This window comes from Rousettus aegyptiacus, unplaced genomic scaffold (assembly GCF_014176215.1).
Source record: "Rousettus aegyptiacus isolate mRouAeg1 unplaced genomic scaffold, mRouAeg1.p scaffold_m13_p_2, whole genome shotgun sequence".
Classification (NCBI taxonomy): domain Eukaryota; kingdom Metazoa; phylum Chordata; class Mammalia; order Chiroptera; family Pteropodidae; genus Rousettus; species Rousettus aegyptiacus.
The window spans coordinates 16,509,827-16,518,806 of NW_023416295.1; the positions used below are offsets into that span (position 1 = coordinate 16,509,827).

At 33.1% G+C, this 8,980-nt stretch overlaps 1 pseudogene; it reads right to left on the reverse strand.

Annotated features, from left to right (window-relative positions):
• Positions 1–8,255: 8,255 nt before the first annotated feature.
• LOC118614603 lies at positions 8,256–8,374 on the reverse strand (annotated as a pseudogene).
• Between the last annotated feature and the right edge of the window lie 606 nt (positions 8,375–8,980).

Consider the following 8,980-nt stretch of genomic DNA (forward strand, 5'->3'; position numbering starts at 1 on the left):
TTCCATTTTCATTTATTAGTCTTATCAATGTTTTGTTACCCCAGTACACTTAGAATAGGTGAGGCCCAATAAAGGCTCAATTCTCTCCTTTATTTAATCAGTTTTCAAAAACATTAGTTAATTTGTTAGCATCCTTCCAAGGTGACCTATCAATTTTTTATATTATTATTATGAAATAAACATATTTGATGTGTTTTAATTCATTGCTGTCAGCATCCTTATTGATGCTCAAAGCTGTCCACCTTTGACCAGTGTCTTCTGAGTCTTTTGAGTAATCTCAGTAACCTTTGAGGGCTTTCTTGCTTTATGGTATAATGACATGCTCCAGGCTCATTCTCCGTATTTCCTTTCTCAGACTTGGAACTAGCCATTTCCCCAAGGGAATGTGATTCCTTTGAGTTAAAAATGATTTATAGAAACCCCAGTGTGGGACCTAGGGTTGCTCGCTGCTCTGGGGTTGGTCTTTAATCTCACACTACATGAATAACAAACCCATATAATAACCATATCTCCTACTACCATCAAGGATTTGGATATTGAAAGCAGTTTAAGATTTGTTTGCTGTTATTTTTGTCTTCGGGGTATGTCCTAGTTGGGATAGGTTGCCAGTTCACAGCATTTCAGAGCCATTTGGAATAGTTCCTCTGTATGATTTCCCCTTCTATCTGATATGCAGGTTTGTTAATTTGATTAATTTTGCTCTCATACTTTAAGGATTATGTTTAAGTTTAATTATGTTTTATAATTACGTAAAATATTTATAATGTGCCAAACTCAAATCTACAAATCAAGATATATTCAAAGAATTCTTGCTTTGTGTCTTGTCCTCCCTAAACAATTTGTTCTGTCCTCATAGGTAACCATTAAAAAATGATGTCGATCCTCTCATTGCTTTTTCATTAATGAGCAAGTCGTTATAGGTATTTATATATATGCCTCCTCCTTCCTAATAATCCTACCTTTTAACCATTGTCTTTTTTTATTTAATAATTTACCTGAAGATCTCTTCATAATAGTATGGAGATAATTTTCATTTCTTTTTACAGCTACTTTGCACTCCAATCTGTGGCTGTATCTTGGTTTCTTCAGTTTAGTTCTTTATTATAAACATTTGGTTTGCTTCCAAGTCCTTTATTATTACAAATTGAGTTGCAACGAACAGTCTCGTGCATCTTTTTGTGTTTTTGCTAGTGTATCATTGGGTCAGATTACTAAAAATGGGATTGCTTGGTCGATATCTAGCAACGTCCTTCCAGAAGAGATCAGCAAATTTCCCTCTGAGAGATGTATAATTTTGCATTCTCACCAATGAGCAAAAGTGCCTATTTCCCCATAGCCTTGTCAAAAGTGTGTATTGTTAAACTTTTGGGATTTTCCCAGTCTGGTAAATGAGAACTGGTATCTCAGTGAAGTTTGAAATTTTACTTTTATTAGCAATGCTGTTTTTTTTTGTAGGTCATTTATAATTGCCAATGAACTGCTTCTTAGACATAAGGTTGCTAGTCTTTTCCTCTCATATTTTAAATGATGATCATATAGTCAGGATGTTTACCCTTCGTGATATAAGTTGTACATATTTTTTTCTAGTTTGTCATTTATTTTCTTTTTACATTTTCTATGAGGCTTTTCATGTGTAAAGGTTTTCTTTTCCCCTTTAATTTTTTAAATCAATTTTATTAGTCCCTTCTCTTTTTTTTTCTGGGATTTGAGTCATGGTTATAAAAAATTTTCTCACTGTCATATAATATAGTAATTTACTCATGTTTTCATCTCGTAGTTGCATGGTTTCATTTGATTGTTTCTGATATGTTTGGAATTTATCCTATTTTATGGTGTAAGAAATGGATCAATTTTTCTTTTTAAAATAGAGTTATCTGGTTATGCCAATACCACTTACTTAAAAGTCGATCTTTTCCCTACCAATTTAAGGTATTGATTTTATCATATGTTAAACTCTTGTATGCCATCATATTCATGGCAAGTTTTTCTACTCTATTAACGATACCACTAAGGGTTTTAACTGGAGTTTGAGTTTTAGTTAAATGAATCAGCAGGTCCTGTGTTGCCCAGAGCACAGGAGAGGTATAATGTGGTATTAGCCCTTGACTGTGCTAGATAAAAACCTGAAACATTGTGGATGTTTAATAAGTATTTAGTTGCATGGGTGACATTAAAAATAAATTAGTAAATGATTATAAAAACACATTTGAGATATATATATATTTTGAACAGGACAAAATTTGTATAAAATATCAATTAGTAATAATACAGTGGTGGACAGTAGAATAGGAAGAAAACTAATGAGATTCATTACCTATCTACTTAGAAAAATAATGTATTTGCTGTTTAAAGATGTGAACATCTAAGCACTTGTGTGTTAATCTTGAACTGTAACCAGATAATTTTAATTATATTGAAAAACCTTCCCACTGTACTTAAAAGAAACCAATGATGGATCCTTTTATGAAAAGATTAATCCTTTTGGATTGTGAATAACTGTGCTTAAATGAGGTGTTTTCTTGGCTCAGATTTTGATGTGTAAATTTTTTTATAATGAGGCACATCAACCTATCTTCAAAACAAAATATTTCTTCTTTTTAGAATGAAAGTGCATTTAACTCTTGAACAAAATAGGATTGAACTGCTCAGGTCCACTTAATTTGACTTTTAATAAATGGGTCCTTTATTATGATTTTTTTTTCAATAAATACACACAGTACTGTAAATGTATTTTCTCTTCCTTATGATTTTCTTAATACATTTTCTTTAGCTTATATTTTTATAAGAATACAGTATATAATACATATACAAAATATGTGTTAATTGACTGTTCACTTTCTTGGTAAGGCTTCTGGTCAACAGTAAGCTATTAGTTAAGTTTTGGGGATGTCGAAAGTTATACACAGATTTTTGACTGCAAGAGTTCAACACCCCTAACCCTTGCATCATTTAAGGGTCAACTGTAATAAAAAGAAAAAGAATTAATCTAGGTTTTTATTACATCAGAAAGGCAATTTCATATACACCATTGTCCAAAGTTCTTGAACACATAGCTGATTAGTGTTTCTAATGTAGCTTAGAAGAGAGAGCTAGAACTCTGAAGGTGTCATTCTAACTCTTAAAGGATTTTCACATGAAGTTCAACATCAGCTCTTTTCACACACCCTTACCTTTTTTTTTTTTTGTAGTTCAACATATAGCACTGCAAAGGAAGTTAGTTAATAATTTTGTAAATAAATTTCTTTAGAAGGTGCAAAGGGAAATTAAAGAACAGGAAAAGAAGGAAAAAAAAAATGTTGACTGAGAAGCAAACATGGCAAAGCCAAGAAAAGACTTCTCCATCTGGCTAAAGATTCATAGCTCACAATTTTTTTTTCCGGCCGTGGCTGCAGTGCGTGGAAGGAAATGACAAAGCCAGCCCTAAGCGCTTGAGGAGAAAATGACCCTTCACGTAATGTAGCTTTGCATTAAGTCACTGGTTTTTTCTTGCTTTGGGATGTTCAATCAAAAAGTATGGAAAGTGTAATTTCTCTTTACAATCTTGAAATCCCAAGAACCAGCAGTAAGAAATGCAGAGTGGAACGAGGTGAAAAAATGATCACCCTACTTTATTTTCTCCTAAAGGTTAAAAATATTTTTGTTGTAATGATGGGTCAAGGTTTGAATTGGCCTGATGATTATTCATGTGGTTTTACCGCCCTTACTAAGTATATTTAACCTCTTTATTGGACATTTTCCATCCCTTTCATTTCTTTCCCTTGGATTCAGAACATTGGTTGCACACCCTCAGGGCATGAAAGTAACTTGGATTAAGTTTAAATTTAGAATATACAGTAAACCTTTTAGATTCGGGCACATTTGCCTCTGGACATTGTTAATATGACTAATGAATGCCAAAAATATTCTGAAGAGTATATTTTACTACTCTTTTCAGCCTCTTATATCAAGCAGAGCAGTGAATTTGTGCAGAGTATCATCCCCTAAATGTGTTCTTATCCTTGCCTGCAGTTTGAACTGTAATTCCAGCTCTTGAAAGTGGAAAACTTCTTCCAACTTCTTTGCAAATTATTTCTCAGACCTATGAGGGGGAAAAAAATATCTTGGCGCAGTGTGGGGAAATTAGATGGCTTATGGATCTGTTAGATCTTTATGTGTCGACTCTAAGTTGAGATGCAATGACAGAGGCAAAATGAAGGCCAGTAAAGTAGGCAAGAAACACAGAAAATCTTTTCTCAACTTAAATTTGCTACAAAAGCTTTCTAAGACTTTATTGTTTTATTTTCCAATAGATAGGGCTTTTTCCGCATCTGGAAATTTTTACCTTGAGTTTCGGCTTTCAACTAGAAAAAATTCTTTACTCCATTTGGTATCCTGAACTTTTCAGGTGTTGTGTCTGTTTGAATGCAAGAGAATACCGTATTTCCATTTAAAATATTCCCCCTGGCTCCCACAGAAGTAAACATTGTTGTTTTGAAGGGAATCTAGATTATAGGACCATCCTATCATATACTTGCCTTTCTAATATATTTTAATTCATCGAAAAATCAGCTTAAAAACTAAACACTGGAGACAATTTTAAAGGATGATGATTTCAAAAAAAGAAAACCTTGGGGGCTCACACTAGGTGTGATCATTTAAAAAGAAATCGTTCTATTCATTCATTTATTTATTTATTCTGCACATAGTTATTAAACACCTACTTCCTGCCAGACACTGTGTTAGGTGCTGGGAATTAAACAGTGGCCAGTATGGTCATAGTCCCTGCCTTTTATAAGGCTTAGTGTCTAACAAGGAAAACAAACAATTAAACAAGTAACAATGTACAGTACATAAATTTTGTGACAGGTAAGATGATTATCTAATCGATTACCAAACTTGGACTCTCTTGAGGGTAAAAGAGGGAGTTCTTAATAATTCCGTTGGGCTGAGAGGTTTAAATTGAGATTACCCTGGGTGACCTGGGATGTGTATAACCTTAGAGTTAGGGTGTCTAGAGGTCATTACGGGATTGCGAAGGAGGATCACTTAACCCTGTCTGTGTAGCGATGGTGGGGCAAAGGTTTCTAGGAGGAACTTATGTTTAAACTGTTACCTGTGTGTTTCTCTCTTCCAGTGGGTTCTCCCCAGGGGTCATCTAATGATGGCCAGACCTCTGGGAGCTAAATGTTGCCTTGTTTTATTGGCAGTCCGCCCCCCCAACAGCATTGTCCCCGAATAGCCTGATTAACTCATGTGCCTGTTTCTGCAGTATAGACAAGGAGATGGAATATGATGACTGGCTGGGCAGTCCTCATGGTGGAGGAATTCAGGGTAGTGTTAGGAAGGGGAAATGCGTTAGTGGTAAGGCAATACTTACAAAGCACTAAATATGTCTTAGGCACTGTTCTGTTAGCTTCATGTGTATCATTTTTTTAAATCCCCTAAGAACCCTTTGAGCTAGAAATGATTATTTTCCTCACTTTACAACGAAGGGGACTGAGGCATTGGGAGGTTAAGGAACTTTCCCAAGATCCCACATCTGGTAAGTGAGTAAGACAGGATTCCAGCATAGGCAACTGGCTCTCAGCCATTACATTATCCTGCCTGGATGTCCCGTGCAGCAGAAATTTGGTCTGAGTGGAGTAAAGAGCGTGAAGGTGAATGGTGAGACATGCTGCTCTATGTTAATGGTTTACTTTTCATAGTCAGGAAGAAGATTGTAATTACGTAACAAGCAAACAAACCCAGCTTTATTGAGAAACAATTCACATACTGTACAATTCACTCATTTAAAATGTACAGTTCAATGATTTTTAGTATATTCAGAGTTCTACAACCATCACCACATTTTTACAATATTTGAATTCTCTCCCAAAGAAATCTATTAGCAATCACTGCTCACTTTTCCTAATTCTTTCCAGCTCTAGGCAACTACTTATCTACTTCTTGTTTCTAAAGATTTACCTATTCCGGACATTTTATCTAAGTGCATCATGCAATATGACTGGCTTCTTTTACTTAGTATGATGTTCTCAAGTTCTATCCATGTTGTACCAAGGCATATATCAATACTTCATTCCTTTTTATGGCCTATTAATATGCCCTTGTATGGATAATCCATGTTTTATTTATCCACTCATCAGTTGATGGATATTCGGGTTGTTTTCACTTTATGGATATTATGAATAATGCTGCTATGAATATTCGTGCATAAGTGGTTTGAGTAAACATGCTTTCATTTCTTTTGGGTACATAGGAATAGAATTGCTGAGTCACATGATAACTAAGAGGAACTGCCAAATTGCTTCCCATAATGGCTGCACCATTTTACATCCCCTGAAATAGTGTATTAGGCTTCCAATTTCTCTATATTCTCGCCAATATTTATTATCTGTTTTTTAAAAAATATATCATAACCATGCTAGTAAATGTGAAGGGATATATTATTGTGGGTTTGATTTACAGTTCCCTGATGGCTAATTATATTAAGCATATTTTATGTGTTTATTGGACATTTGCATACCTACTTTGGAGAACTATTCAGATTCTTTGCTCATTTTTAATTGGGTTATTTGTCTTTTTGTTATTGAATTAAAACAGTTCTCTGTCTATTCTATATCCAAGTACCTCTTCAGCTATATAATTTGCAATATTTCTTACATTCTGATGTTTGTGGTTTTAACTTTCTAAATGGTGTTCTTATCAATAGAAAAGTTATTTGTGATTATTTCCAATATTTCTATTTTTTTCTTCTGCATTTGGTGTCATAAGTAAGCAACCAGTGCTAACTCAAATTTTCCTTAAGAGTTTTATAGTTTTAGCTCTTATATTTAGGTTTTAGATCCATCTTAAGCTAAATATGGTGTGAAGTAGTGATGCAATTTTATCCTTTTGCATGTGGCTGTCCAGTTCTTCTAGCACCATTTGTTGAAAAGATTGTTCTTTCCCCATTGAACTGTCTTGGCATCCTTGCCAAATATCAATTGACCATGAATATAAGGGTTTGATTTTGGACTTTCATTCTTTTCCATTGATCTCTATATCTATCCTTATGCTAGTACTATACTTTCTATTTTTCTTTTTTCTTGTTTTAAAATCTGCCTTGGTCTATTTTTGTTTGTTTGTTTGTTTATTATGGTGACATTGGTTAGTGAAATCTGGTAAGTTTCAAGTGTACAATTTAACAGTAAGTCATATATATATATATATATAGAGAGAGAGAGAGAGAGAGAGAGAGAGAGAGCGCGCGCGCGAGAGAGAGAGCATCGTATGTTAACCTTCCATAGTTAGATTTCTTTCTATCACCACATATTTGACGCACTTTCTTGATTACTGTAGCTTTGTAGTAAAATTTGAAATCAGGAAATGTGAGTCCTCCTACATTGTCTTTTCAAAAAACTTTTTGGCTCATCTAGTTTCCTTGAATTTCTATTGGAATTTTTGGATCAATTTATCAATTTCTGCAAAGAACCAGGCTGTCATTTTGATAGGGATTGTGGTGAATCTGTAGATCCATTTGAGGAGTATTGCCATTTTAACAATAGTTAAGTCTTCCAATCCATGAACATAGGATCTTTCTGTTTATTTAGGCATTTGTTAATTTCTTTCAATAATTTTTGTTTTGTTTTCAGTTTGATTTCTTTTATTAAATGTATTTTATTTTGTTAAAGGTTTGCATTTATTTTGTTAAATAAGTATTTTATTTTTTTTGATGCTATTGTAAATGGAATTATTTCCTTAATTTTATTTTCAGATTGTTTATTATAAATGTATAGAAATACAATTGACTTTTGTATAATAATCTTATATTCTACAACCTGGTCAGACTAATTTATTAGTTCTAATAGTTTTTTGTTTGTTTGTTTTTAGTGAATTCCTTAGGGGTTTCTATATACAAATCTTGCCATCTGTAAATAGAGAGCTTTATCTTTTTTTTTTTAAATATAGATGACTTTTATTTCATTTTCTTGTCTAATTGTCTCGAATAGAACTTCCAGTAGAGTATTGAATAGAGATAGCAGTAGTGGGTATTCTTGTCTTATTCCTGATCTTAGGAGGAAAATATTCAGTCTTTCACCATTAAGTATATTAGTTGTGGATTATATAGATGCTCTTTATTAGAGTGAAGAACATTTATTTTTGGTTGAGTGTTTTCTGAAATCAGCAAGAATTTTGTTAAATACTTTTTCCTTATTAATTGAGATAATCACATATTTTTAGTTCTTTATTGGTATGGTATATTCCATTAACTGATTTTCAAATTTTTTTTTTTTTAATGGCTATAGCACCTGGTCTTCCTAGGTGGTCTCCCATCCAAGTACTAACCATGCCCTACCCTGCTTAACTTCTGAGATCAGATGAGATCGGGCACATTCAGGGTGACATGGCTTTAGTGATTTTCAAATCTTGAACTAACTTTGCATTTCTAAGATAAACTTCAGTTGGTTGTTGTGTACAATACTTTTGTATGTTGCTGGATTTGGTTTGCTAGTATTTTGTTAAGGATTTTGTGTATATATTCCTAAGAGATAATGGCCTATAGTTTTTTTTTTCCCTCATGATATCTTTCTTTTGGTATCAGGATAATTTTAACCTCATAGAATGAGTTAGGAAGTGTTACCATCTCTTCTAATTTTTGGAAAAGTTTGTAAAGAACACTATTTATTCTTATTTACATCTTTTGGTAAAGTTTACCAGTTAAGCCATCTAGTTTTTCTAGTCTGGAGAAATGTGTCCATTTCATTTAGATTATTTAATTAGCTGGCAGGTAGTTATTTATATTACTCTCTCATAATCTTTTTTATTTCTGTAAAGTCAGTAGGAATGTCCTCTATTTTACTCTTAAGTTTGGTAATTTGTGTTTATTTTTTGCTTGGTTGATCTAGTTAAAATTTTGTCAATTTTTTTTCAAGGAATTAACTTTTGATTTTGTTGATTTTCTTAATTTTTAAAATTCTCTATTTCATTGGTTTATGCTCTAATTCCTATTGTTTCGTTCTTT